Source organism: Saimiri boliviensis, chromosome 10, assembly GCF_048565385.1.
Source record: "Saimiri boliviensis isolate mSaiBol1 chromosome 10, mSaiBol1.pri, whole genome shotgun sequence".
Taxonomy (NCBI): Eukaryota; Metazoa; Chordata; class Mammalia; order Primates; family Cebidae; genus Saimiri; species Saimiri boliviensis.
Genome location: NC_133458.1, coordinates 63,646,585 through 63,659,012, shown reverse-complemented (window position 1 = coordinate 63,659,012; position 12,428 = coordinate 63,646,585). Strand labels below are relative to the sequence as shown.

At 40.8% G+C, this 12,428-nt stretch overlaps 1 protein-coding gene across 2 annotated transcripts in view; it reads left to right on the top strand.

Moving 5' to 3' along the window:
• Positions 1–12,428, top strand: part of LOC141580081 (uncharacterized) — a 100,289-nt gene that overhangs the window by 87,235 nt on the left and 626 nt on the right. The window contains exon 3 of one of the 2 annotated variants that reach the window (XR_012512093.1): positions 23–12,340. The exons of the other annotated variant lie outside the window; for it this stretch is intronic. The gene's annotated coding sequence lies outside the window, so the exon portion shown is untranslated. The remainder of the gene's footprint in view (positions 1–22; positions 12,341–12,428) is intronic. 2 annotated transcript variants of the gene reach the window in all.

Genomic DNA, 12,428 nt, shown 5'->3' with positions numbered 1-12,428 from the left:
CCATTTCTCTCCATCTCCTTAGATTCCCTGAGACACAACGATGTTGAAATCAGGCCAGTTACTCCCCCCTACAATGGCCTCTAAGTGTTCAAGTAGAAAGGAAGAGTCACATGTCTCTTACTTTAGGGAAAAATCTAGAAATGTTTGAGCTTAGTATGGAAGGCATGTCAAAAGTTGAGATTGGCTGAAAGCTGTGCTTCTTGGATCAATTATCCAAGTTGTGAATGCAAAGGAAGAGTTCTTGAAAGAGATTAAAAGAGTTACTCCAGTGAACACATGAATGATAAGAAAGCAAGATAGCCTTATTGCAGATATGGAGAAAGTTTTAGTGGTCCAGACAGAAGATCAAACCAGCCACAACATTCCCTTAAGCCACAGCCTCATCCAGAGCCAGCTCCAATTCTCTTCAATACTATGAATGATGAGAGAGGTGAGGAAGCTGCAGAAGAAAAGTTAGAAGCTATCAGAGGTTGATTAATCAAACTTATGTTCTCTGTTCCATAAAAGCGCAAGGTAAAGAAGCAAGTGCTGATGTAGAAGTTGCAAGTTATCCAGAAGATCTAGCTAAGATCATTGGTAGCTACACTAAAAAGCAGATTTTCAGTGTAGATGAAACAATTTTCTATTTGAAGAAGACGTCATCTAGAACTTCCATAGCCAGAGAGGAGAAACAAATGCCTGGCTTTAAAGCTTAAGTCTGTAAAGGATAGGCTGACTCTCTTGATTTTGTAATAAGTTCACTTCAATGTTCATTTACCATTCTGAAAACTCCAGGGCCCTTAAGAAGTATGCAAAATCTACTTTGCCTATGCTTTATAAATGGAAAAACAAAGCCTGGGTTACAGTACATCTATTTACAGCATGGTTTCCTGACTATTTTAAGACTATTGTTGAGACCTACTGCACAGAAAAAAAAGATACCTGTCCAAATATTACTGTTCATTGACAGTGTGCCTGCTAACACAACATCCATTCTGCAGCCCATGGATTACCCTTAATTTTTGACTTTCAAGTCTTATTATTTAAGAAATACATTTTTGACTTTCAAGTCTTATTATTTAAGAAATACATTTTTGACTTTCAAGTCTTATTATTTAAGAAATACATTTTATAAAGCTACAGCTGCCATAAATAGTGATTCCTCTGGTGGATCTGGGCAAAGTCAATGAAACCCCATCTGGAAAGGACTCATCATTTTATTATATTATATTATTTTTGCTCACACAGAAAGACAACATAGATTCATCATTTTAAATTCCATTAAGAATATTTGTGATTCATTGGGAGGACATCCAAAAACTGACATTAACATGAGTTTGGAAGAAGTTGATTCCAACCTTTACGAATGATTTGGAGGGGTTCAAGACTTTGGTGGAGGAAATAACTGCAGATATGATGGAAATACCAAGAGAACTAGAACTAGAAGGGCATCTGAAGATGTGACTGAATTGCTGCAGTATCATGATCAATAAATGAGGTTGCTTCTTATGGATGAGCAAAGTGGTTTCATGAGATAGAATCTACTTCTGGTGAAGATGCTATGAACATTGTTGAAGTGATAATAAAGGATTTAAAATATTACACAAACTTAGTTGATAAAGTATTGGCAGAGTTTGAGAGGTTTGACTTCAGTTTAGAAAGACATTCTACTGTGGGTAAAATGCTATCAGACAGCATTGCATGCTTTGGAGAAATCTTTTGTAAAAGGGAGGGTCAATTGATGTAGCAAACTTCATTATTGTTTTAGTTTTAGAAAGTGCTGCAGCCACCCCAACCTTTAGCACCACCACCCTGATCAGTCAGGAGCCATCAACATTGAAGCATGACAAGCAAAAAGATAACTGAAGATCACTACAGGCTCAAATGAGTGTTAGAATATTTTAGCAATACAGTCATTTAAAATCAAAGTGTGGGCATTGTTTTTATAAATATATTGCTATTGCACATTTAATAGACTACTGTATAGTGTAACATAGTTTTTATATGCATTAAGAAACCAAAACATTTGTGTAACTCATTTTATTATGATATTCATGAACTGAATCTTTAGTATCTCTGAAGTATGCCTTCAGTGCCATTCTACTTATTTTCTAATCACATACAAATAGAATCATAATGTCTTAATTTTGTTTGCCAGAAGCACACCCTCAGGTATGGACTATAATGCAAGTGGTTGATTTGGAAATTGTGCCAGAAAAACCTAGTAGGGGAGCTGGGAACTGATACGGAAAGGAGGTAGAAAGGAGGCCAGTTTAGGGTTGTTACTAAAGAGGTTACCACTGTGGGCAACTATATCCTATTCACATGGAGGAGCTCTGAGAGCCAGAGTAGAGTTGGTTGCCCAGGTTGGTTTCAAGCACCCAGGCTCAAGAAGGGGGTCTCCCTGTGTTGTCCAGGCTGGTCTCAAGTGCTTGGGCTCAAGTAATCCTCCTGCCTTGGTCTTCCAAAGCACTGGGATTATAGGCATGCGGCACCACACCAGGCCCATCCTTTTGTACTTGAGAGGTTAAATTGATATATTGCCCATTATTAGAAAAAGATGTCAGAGATATGTTGAGCAATATCATTAACTTCTTCAGATATTTATTTTTCACTGTGATGCTGGATGTTTAAGCAATAAGATTGTATCCCTGTCTAGTCTTCCTTAAAAAATTAGAGTGTCATTATTCTAGAAAAGAAAAGAAGTGTTATTACCCTACTGTTGTGTCTTTTTAGAGAACAACTTAAATAGTATGGGAAAGTCACCTACAGCAAGGCTGGCAGGTTTAAGCTTGAGTGTGTGCAGTGTTTGTGTCGTGCTGTGCTTAAAATTATCACAGAGAAAATACCTTTGTGAAAAAGACTTTAAACCCCCACTCCCTCTAAAACAAAAAGGCCAATAATATCATTATGTGAAAAATGGCTATAACTTCCCTACATCTGTGAACTGCATTTACATTTACTTTGCTTTTTATTTCTTTCTCCCCTTTAATGTTAGGCCTTTCTCTTAATGGTGAAACAGTCACATGATGTCAGTCTCAGGGAGGTTTGAAAAACTATTCCATTGTGCCCACTTTACAATGAAGAAATGGACACTCCTAAGACTAAATGAGTAATTTTTAAAAAAAAGCCTGGGTCTGGTACACACATCTCCTAAAGGTATGGCTGAATTATAAATAATTTACTAAAAATTATTATCAGTAATATTCTAGATTTTGAATGAAATAACAAAATAACAACTGGTGTTAGTCCCATTACTTTTTCCCAAGCTTTCTTTAAAAAGGTAGTTCAAAACCTGAAAAATTATTTACCTGTTCTTAAATATTTTCAAATTCCTGAGTCATGAAATTAATTAGTTAAAAACAATACATATATGAAGAATCCAAAAGTTATTGTAGGAACTTTAGGAAATTATCTGCTCAAGAATCTATTTGTTCATATTTGAGAGGATTGACTTAATGAATGTATTTCTCTAATTTCTCTGTGCAAATTTTGCACTTCCAAATTGAGAACAGCAAATTTCAAATTGAGAACAGCAAATTTCAGCAATGTATGATAGACCAGTGCAGCAGACTTTATCTGCTTCAGTAGCACTGCCAAGTGAATTATTAAAATATCTAAAAATTGCCTCTTATCCATTGTGGCTTATTTCAGTGAACAGAATTTAGAGTAAAAATCTATTTCACCTAGTACATCTCATTTAATTCCCATGACAACTCTGTGAGAGAAGAGATTTTGATTATTTATTAGTGGACATAAGAGACAGCCTCTGAGATTTGCTCAAGGACACAGGTCTCACTACACAACAGCCTTATTTAAAAATAGAGAACTCTCAATAATACCTGTAGTTTAGATTAAGCTTGTCCAACCTGTGGCCCATGGGCCACATGTGGTCCAGGATGGCTTTGAATGCAAATTCATAAACTTTCTTAAAACATTATTAAATTTTTTGTGTGTGATTTTTTAAAGCTAATCAGCTATCATTAGTGTTACTGTATTTTATGTGTGGCTGAAGATAATTCTCCTTCTTCCAATGTGGCCCATGGAAGCCAAAAGACTGGGTACCCCTGGATAGATAATAGTATCATACCAATGCTAATTTTCTTAGTTTTGTTAAATGTACCATGGTTTCGTATTAATAGGATGCTAATGTTAGGAAAGCTAACATTAACTAGGAGGGGTATACCCTGTACTATCTCTCTCTTCAACTTTTATATAAATCTAAAAATATTTCTTTCCTTTCTTCCTTCCTTCCTTCTTTCCTTCATTCCTTTTGACAAGCTGCTGCTCTATCACCCAGGCTGCAGTGCAGTGGTGTGATCACAGCACACCAAAACCTTGAACTCCTGGTTCAAGCAATCTTCCTGCCTCAGCCTCCCAAAGTGCTGGGATTACAGGCCGGACCCACCATGCCTGGTGCAAAAGTATAAAAATTTAAAAATAGATCTTCTAATTATTTCACAGTATATTAGCATTTTATTTTATTACGTTATTTTGGCAGGGGGCAGGGTCTCACTCTGTCACCCAAGCTGGAATGTATGGTGCAATCACGGCTCATTGTAGCCTTGATGTCCCAGGCTCAAGTGATCCTCCTTGGGCTCAAGTGATCCCCTCACCTCAGGCTACTGAATAGCTGGGACTACATGCACATGCCACCATCCCCAGTTAATGTATTAGCATTTTAGATCAGTCAGGGTAGAATATAATCTTTCCTCTTACAGATGGGGAAATTGGTACCAACACTGACTTTCCCCAGCTCAGACCAGGCTCAAGTCTCCCAGTTACGGAGGTGGTTATTCCGTAGCACCTACCTGACATGTAAGGGATATGTAGAAATCTCCTCCTTTTATTCAAAAAGTGTATCAGTAGGCCCACAGATCGTACTTACACTTAGGAGCACATACCGATTGATGTGTGCAATTTGTTGCAATTCCTAAGTTCCTCATATCTGTGAATCAATTTTCCCATTACATGACTATTCAGACTATGTGCACCCCCAGCAATGACTCCCAACTGGTTCCCGTGCTGCTGAAAGTCACTTTCTCCTTACTCTACTTCTGCTACTTCTCTTTGCAACTGCAGCCTTCTCCCATTTTAATTTGCTTTATCCCTTTGCCTTTTTTCTTGAAGTCCATTGAGTGAGGTTGTGAGGGTCACACTCAAAGCAGAAGTTTGAAGACATGTGCTTCTCCCCACTTCCTGCCCTTTAAGAGACATCTCAGTTTAGCAAGATTCAAGCACAGCTTACCTGGTATACTCTCCTGTCATTCATGGGCCCTAGGAAGAGAGAGAAAGCACACGTCTTCCAACTTCTGCTTGGAGAGAGGCACACATCTTCCAACTTCTGCTTATCTGATTACTTTCCTCTCATTCGTAAGTGAAAGCACATGTCTTGCAACTTCTCCACGGACTGTGACCTCCCAACATCCAGCTATTTGACATAATTCTATATACCAGCAAGGAATGCATGTAGATAATTACATTGCTCCCATTTAAACCCTGACAGGAATTGGGTTCTGATTTTTTCCTTTAACTCAGTTGCTTCCTCCCTCATCTTCTCTTGACTTTCAGCTTCTGAATACTCCTGCACTTGGCTATTGGAAAAATCCCGTGATACCTGTTGTTACTTAGCATATTTTAAGGGTGAAAAAAGATAAAGGTGCACAAATGCATCATTGCTGGTTTTCTTGTCTTTTCACAAAGGTATAGAACTTCAAAAGAGAAAGAGTAGTAAAAGAAATACTCATTTTTGTATTTTTCATGCTCCCTTTCAGTTTTATTTCATATAGTAAAAGAATAAACACACTATTTTTTTTCTACTCATTCTCATCTCAACTTTTGACACTAATTAAAGAGGAAAAACATTTTTTCTCCATTCACTACTTTACTTTTCACACTACCAGGGTTAGCACAGACCCCACAGGTTAAGGACTCAGTCTCAAAAGACCGTCCCCCACTTCAGGCACCAATTTCAAGTAGAGTATCCCCACTGACTCAAACTTCTGCCTGCCTTAGCTACAAATTAGGGATTCCTACAAGCCCTCCCTCAAGTTTGATGATTGGCTATGATGACTTACAGAACTCAGGGAAACACTTACTTACATTTACTAGTTTATCATTGAGGATATTATAAGAGATACAGGTGAATACGCAGATGAAGTGGTACATAGGGCAAAGTCTGAAAGGGTCCTGAGTACAGGAGCTTCTGTCCCCGTGGGATTGGGGCGTGCCTCTCACTCGTATGTGGATGTGTTTACCAACCTGGAAACTCTCTGAACCCCATCTTTTAGGGATGTTTTATGGAAGTTTCATCACATAGGCATGATCAATTATTAATTCAATCTCTGGCCCCTCTTCCTCCCTGGAAGATCTGGGAATGGTGCCGAAAGTTCTAAGCTTCGAATCATGGTTTGGTCTTTCTGGTGATCAGTCCCCATCCCGAAGCTATTTAGGGGCTCACCAAGAGCTGCCTCATTAAAACAAAAGGTGCTTCTATTGCCCAGGACATTCTAAGGAGTTTGGGAGCTCTATGCTATGATCTGGGGGTGGAGATCAAACACATATTTCTTGTTATGTCACAATATGCACAGGTATCTTACACAATTACACTATATAAATTCTACTTTACTTTTGTCCTTTAATATTACATCATATGCATTTTTCCATTTTGCTGCAACTGTTGTAATGTTCATTTTAGTTGATGCATAATATGCATAATTTACAGTGTTAACTCTGTCAGATGTTTAAAATACATCATTTGATTTAATTCTCATAAAACCCTGTAGGACAAGTATTGTTTTATTCATTTCACAAAAGTAAAAACTGAGGCTGATAGGACTTAAGTAACTTGCTTAAATGTATGCATCCAGTGAGGGTTAAGACAGGATTCAAACTAAGGTCTGTTGACTCCAATGTCTACATTATTACTTGTCAGATAATAGAGTGAGGATCCACAGAAGAACTTCAGGCTCAACCAGGGGTTCAGTACCCCAGAGATTCTGGTGGCCTCACACCACTTTTTTTCAGTTCTAGGGAATTGAAAAAAAAGTACTTACACTGGAGTCTCATCTCCAGGGACTCTGATTTCGTTGGTCTGGGTATAATCTGGGACTATGAAATAACTCCCCAAGTACTTTAATGTCCAGCCAGAATTCAGAACCACTTCTCTCCACTGTGATAGCTTTACTGAGGAGACAATGAAAGCAGAGAAACACAGTTAAATTGCACCTGAAATGAATAGAGTTATTTAAGTTAACTTTAAAGGTGTTTTTAAGTTAGATGCCTCCTGCCAAATTGTGGAAGTCTATTCATATAGGTTTGAAAAGTTAGCATAGAGGTATATTAATTGTTGCCATGGATGTAGATAATTAACTCTTGCAAAGCATGTCATGAGAAGAGAAAAAGGCCAAGAACAAGGCCCTGGGAGATATTTAAGAGATGTGGAGAGGAAGAGCAGAAGAGCTATAGTGAAGATTATTTCCAGGATTTTTCAATGCTAAATGCTGCAGAAAGGCCATGTGGGAGAAGGCCTGAAAAGTGCCCATTAGATTCAGCAATAAGTCCTCACTGGAACTTTCATAGGAGAATACTCATGGAGTAGTACAGGTGAATGAGTCTTTCAGTGAGTTGAGGCAAATGTGGGAGGTAAGGAAGTGGATATGATCTGTAGGGACTTTCCTACAGAAATTTGGACTTTAAAAATGTTATCAATATGTTTTCAGCTGTAAGCATGAGAATATCCAAATTAAAAGTGGCTTATACAATAGAGATCTCCACTCAACACACACACACACACACACACACACACACACACACACACACTGCGTAATAAGAGGCTAGAGGTGGGTGGTTCATAGTTTTAGACTCTGGTTGGCTTCTTTGGGATACTTTTGGCCACCCTTAATGGTCATAAATGTGGGGGATAGGTCAGAGTGGTAAAAGAAGCTATAGGGAAAGAAGCAGACCTTTTGAAGGGTCAGAAGACTTTGCAAAGTGTCCAGGGAGAATAAGCTGAAGGCAGCTGTTCTCTTACCCTGAAGCAGAGGGCGAGAAGTAGGTGCAAGGAAATGTAGGGGAGTTTATCTAAATAGGTTTGTTTATGTTGTCTGGAAACTGACCTTTGATCATCCACATGAGAGACTGCTCCCTGAAAGTGGGAACAACAAGGTTACTTACCCACAGATTGCATTGGCTCCAGGCTTTCGGCATTATGTCTGTACTGAAATAAAAGCAAGCAGTGCCAGCTTATCAAGATGGTTCACTTTGTGGGCAATCCCCTAGCGCTCTTTCACTGCATACCTGTGTCTGAGTGTTCCTTTCATTCATCGCTTGGCCAGAGTCTGCGGGACAGACTCAGCACATAAGATGTTGGAAACATCTCCAAATATCATGTGCTCTACATGAAAATGTCTAGGAAGGTAACTTTCCTCATAGGTCTCTCTCTTACCAGGGAGAAAACTTTCCTGAAAGACTCCAGTGGACTTGCCCTAATGACTCATTGGCCTAAACACTCATATCCCTTCCCACAGCTGCAAGGGAGTCTCAGAAAGTGACTATATGGTGTGTTTTTCCTTTACGTTTGGAGGGAGGCTCTGCTTTTAGAGAAGAGGAAGGAGAAGAATGGCTGTACAGCCAACCAAGAGTTCTACAAAGGGTGTGATGAGAGTGTGGTAGCAGAAAGAGACATGGGCTCAGTGCAAGTTTTTTGTTTGTTTGTTTTTTGCTTGTTTGTTTTTAACATGGTTGGAACTGATCATGTTTAAATGCCTTTCAAAGAAAAAATATAATCAGAATAGTAAGACTTCTGTGATCATGGAATGCAATGGGACATAAAATATGAGAGATGGGCAAGCATTTCTTCCATTCTAATGGAGAGGAGGAGTAATGGAAAGGGTTGGATATAGGTGAATTTACAGGTTGTTGGGGAGTTGAGGAAATTCCCATCTGATAGCTTCTCTTCCTTCCCTGTGAAGTAGGCAGCTGAGTTATCTGCTGAGAGTAAAGGAGGAGCAGAGAGAGGCCAGGAGTCTGAATAAAGTAGACAACAGAAAGAGAGTTGCCCAGGCAACGCAGGATTTCCAGATGATTTTAAGGGTACAGTTGAGGTTTGCTGCTCTCAGTTTAACATGACTGCAATCAGGGGCATTTATGATTTTTCTTCCCTCCAGCCTCACTAGACCTAGTTAGTTACAGGTGTTAAGAACACAGAAGGATTAACATATCAGAGGACTTCCTGCACAGGGGTGATAAAATAAATGATGCAAAAGAAGATATTATCAAAAGAGCAATCAGAGTGATAAAACACTGAATCTAAATGGGAAGAAAGTGAAAACAGAGGAGTAGATATACCAGGAGAAAGTCAAAGGACCAAAGGGTTAGAGGCACTAAGGTGGCCAAATAAATGATATATTGACCATGAGTGAGAGAACTGGAAGATAAGGCTCACCAAACGGTCTGCATTTATTTCAGACTCGGCACAGTTCTGAATATTAACAAAGTTCAGAATGTGAAATGGGAATGAGTGGCTGAAGCAGAATGAAGAAGAATTGAAAAGTCATCGTATTAGAAGAGTAAACTATACAGCCTTGGTCCAATTTGTAAAAATAAAAGTGGATGAAATAAGGACTTTTCAAGTTTCAATGTGCATGTGAATCCCCTAGGTATTTATTAAAATGTAGATTGACATTCAGTAGCTTGGGGTGAAGCTTGAAATTCTGCATTACTGGCTGGGAAAGGTGGCTCATGTGTAATCCCACCACTTTGGGAGGCTGAGGCAGGCAGATCATGAAGTCAGGAGATCGAGACCATCCTGGCTAACACAGTGAAACACCGTTTCTACTAAAACACAACAATTAGCTGGGCATGGTGGCACACACCTGTAGTCCCAGCTACTTGGGAGAGTGAGGCAGGAGAATCGCTTGAACCCTGGAGGCGGAGGTTGCAGTGAACTGAGATCGTGCCACTGCACTCCAGCCTGGGCAACAGAGTGAGGCTCTGTATCAAAAAAAAAAAAAAAAAAAAAAAAAAAAGGAAGAAAGAAATTTTGCATTGCTAGCAAGGTGATGACGGTGCTGTTGGTCTAGATATCCACACTTTGAGCACAAGTCACTGGAGAATCGTAACACTGACTTCCGCATATACTGTCATCTTTTAAATATTCTTCTATCCCACGTGGCTGAGGGAGACCTTGAGGCATTAGAGGCTAGGTGCTACTTGGCCCCTCCTACTGGCTGGGGGTGAAGAACTTGATGCAACTATAAATCCATCCATAATCCAGACTGAGCCAACTCCTTGCGAGAATCTGAACTGAGAAATAGAGACTGGGTCTGCTAAGAAGTGGTGGACACTGGAGCTGTAAGTTCCCTTTTCCTTGAGTTTAGCACCGAAACAAAGTAAAGGCATATGCAAGTTGAAGTTTTGGGAAAGTAGTGATCCTGAGGAAGCAGAGGAAGCTGGTTTTTAGGAAAGCTGTTGGAGCTGAGGCATAGAATATTGATGAGACAAGAGTAAGCAGCTCTAGAGTGTGAAGGTCATGACACCTTACTCCACCTCAAACATACCTTCCACAGATATCTGGACTCTCTGGACTGGCTTTTTGCCTCTCCTTCTCGTCTTGGCTAACTCACACTCTCCTTTTGGGTCTTTATTTAGAAGACTTCCTGGGGAAAACTTTTCCTGCCATCTGAAACTACTGGGTATCCTCCCATGTATCCCCATAGCATCCCATTGTGTCCAGTTCACAGCCCTTGTCACCGTTTATGACAGTCACCATTTGTATACTTACTATTGGTGGTGTCTTATATATTCTTTATTAAATACATTTTTAAAAAACCAGTTGAACATAGATACTATAGTTCCACTTATCATGAGCTTCACTTTTTACATTTGAAGGAGCTCAAGAGAGGTTAGATAACGTGTCTAAGATCACATAGCTTGTCGCTTGCAGCACCAGGGTTTTAGGGTGGAAACGATTAACCTCAAAGCTTGTGCTTATAGCCACCATATCTCTTTTCTCTAGATTGTATGCATCTCTGTTTTCCACTCTAGCTTCAAGACTATGACTATGACTGTGTCTTCATCACTATATTACCATGTCTGGTAGTTGTCTGGTACATAGCAGATTCTCAAAAGTATTTTGTTGAACGTGGCTGAATGTGAGTGAATAAAGTTATTTGTACGACCACTCAATTTTCTAAGATAACTGGGTGCAGGATTATGTAGCATTGCTGTTTAATCAGGATGTCCTGAACAAACAAACATGATTTGTAAAATATGTAACTTGTAGATCAGATAAGCACCATACTAATTCTACTCCATGTTGCAAATTCCAGATCTATGTATCTACATGGTTTTTAGGCCATCCCTTGTCGTAAACTGCTGGGTGGACGCCTGGAATCATGGCTTGGATTCTAAATGTTGTGTAGGTACAACTTCCAACCCAGACCCTCCCTGCACACAAACGTTTTCAGAGCTGTCTTCAATCTAGGTCCTATATAGTGTCCTGAGACTCCAGCGTAGCTGTATTTATTTCCTAATATTTATACATGATTCGAAATGTAGAGCGACGTTGTTACTTTTCATGACCTGTTCACTTGCAGTTGTCTATACCCTGAAGCCTGGAAGAGGAGATTGGTACAGGAAGCACTGGCTCCATTGCTGCAAACTTGCTTAGTCAGCACCATCACTGGCGGCATGAGTGGACAAGTCAAATTAAGTATCTACCACTACTGCCTCCTGACTGTTTCTGTAAACAGCATAAGATCCCTGTCACAGAACAAATCAGGGCAAACATACAAACAACCCTAAACCAAAATTACCAGTGACTGCCATTCTGTCCTCGTTAAGCGAAGACTGAGGGAGTTAAAGCAGGTCGATTGTCTTTAAAATGCTTTCAGCCAGGTGTAAGGCTATCTGCAGAAATGTGCTTTGCCCACGTGGATCGCATGGACGCTAATTACTAAGAAGCTGAGAAACGTGTAGCCGCGGAGATTGGCCGCCCTACGGGGAATAAGCTGGCACCTCTAGAAATAAAGCTCCGCAGCCAATGTGGCGCCTCGGGCCGCGGGATTGGTGGCCTCGGTTATGACGTGACCTGGGCTGGGCGCGCCGGTCCAGGCCGGCCGGCTGTAGACGGAGGCCGCGGGTCCCGGTCGGGGGCGCTGAGAAGCAGCGGAGAAGGGATCTGCAGCGCTGCGCCGGGACCGCGCGCCCGCCCTCGGACAGCGAGGAAGGTCTCCTCCCACTCATCTGGCCCGAGTCCTCCCGCCGCGGCACCGGATCCCGGCGCGGGTGTGCACCCAGGGCCCGCGCTCCCCGGCGAGGCCGGGGCTCCCCAGTGTGCGGGCTCCAAGAGGATGCCCAGGTTAGGCGGGCGCGGGGCCAATCTGGGCAGGGCCGAGGCGGGATTCCCCCGCTAGCTGTGCCCAGGCCATACTCCTGCTGCCATTCCG